The sequence below is a fragment of the Mesocricetus auratus genome, unplaced genomic scaffold, assembly GCF_017639785.1.
Source record: "Mesocricetus auratus isolate SY011 unplaced genomic scaffold, BCM_Maur_2.0 Super-Scaffold_100003, whole genome shotgun sequence".
Classification (NCBI taxonomy): domain Eukaryota; kingdom Metazoa; phylum Chordata; class Mammalia; order Rodentia; family Cricetidae; genus Mesocricetus; species Mesocricetus auratus.
The window spans coordinates 43,982,024-43,983,409 of NW_024429188.1; the positions used below are offsets into that span (position 1 = coordinate 43,982,024).

General features: G+C 37.1%; 1 pseudogene; it reads left to right on the forward strand.

The window, feature by feature from the left end:
• Positions 1 to 598: 598 nt before the first annotated feature.
• Positions 599 to 1,076, forward strand: LOC101835017 (annotated as a pseudogene).
• The last annotated feature ends 310 nt before the right edge of the window (positions 1,077 to 1,386 follow it).

Below are 1,386 nucleotides of genomic sequence, written 5' to 3' on the forward strand. Positions count from 1 at the left end.
TTGCAATTAACAAATATGCAAATAAACTCCTAGTCTCATTTGTCAGCAAAATTTAGAGTCCACTATGGTTAGGACTATCAAATAATGGAATACTTTAACTTACTTAAGATTCAAACACTTTTTTGTAATTCCTCAAGAAATGTATTTTCATTGAAGAAAATTTATAGACTACAGAGTGCTAAACATCTTAAATAAAATTTATTGAATGAAATTGCATTGTGACAGATTATCTAATATAATGTCATAAAAATACTGAGGTAAATATCTCAGGTCCTGTAATTTTGGTGGAGAAGTAAGAATGCTGAGATTTTACTTTTTAATTCAACCACATAGTGCTAATACATGGTATGGTATAGCTAGGAATTGAGGCTAATTTTTTGTGGTTGAAAAGTTTGTGGTTTTAACTTTTTAATTAAAAAATTATAATCACAAACACCAAGAAATGTTTACTAGTGAGTCAAATACTACTATTTTTTGACATATGTTTTTCTAGTACTTTAAGTCACATTTTAAAAAGTTTGGGAGTTGGATCTTGGCAACAGCTGTGACACCTCAGTATTTCCCTGACACTTTCTGTCTCACTTTTGTTTCCAGAAACATGGTCTCTGGTATCACTGTGTCTGACGTTATTATCAAGGTGTTCAGTGTCATGAAGGTGTGAAAGTCCTCAATGACAGAAGTGAAGAAACCAAAGAAGGTAGTGCTCTTCTGCCTGAATAAGAACAAAAACAGCATCCTGGAGAAGGGCAAGGAGCCCACGGTAGGAGATATAGGTGAACAACCTACACCACCTTTGTTAAGATATTGACAGAAAAGAACTGCTGTTATGCTTTCCAGTGTATAATCTATGAGGCCAAGAAGAGCAAGAAAGACGACCTGGTGTTCATATTCTGGCCCCTGAGAATGAACCCTTTAAGGGCAAATTTATGCCAGCTCCAAGAATCTATCAAGAAGATACTGATAATGAATAAGTATGAATTATAAGCAAGCTGCTATGAGGAGGTAAAGGACCACTGAACCCTGGAAGAAAAACTAGGTGGCAGCCCATCATCTCCTTGGAGAACAAATCTTTGTGAGGCATCTCTAGCCTGGAGAATCTAGCAGCTCCAGATTTGCTCTTAGGTGTCATGGCCTGCCCACTTTCTGCTAGAATGGAGGGGCTGAAGGGATCCCAACAGAGGTAGAACTTTCAATTTATACTAGTTGTCAAATATCTCCACAACTCCTCCAATCATCAACCTCCCTCCATCCATGTGGGTTCTGAACTTTCCAAATTACTTTTGTCCTTATGATTCCTCTTCAGTTGAAGGAAACCAAGTGACCCTTTGAAGTACCCAGTTTAGGGAAGCCTGTATTGCTTTTAATGATACTTCTACTTCCCATCAA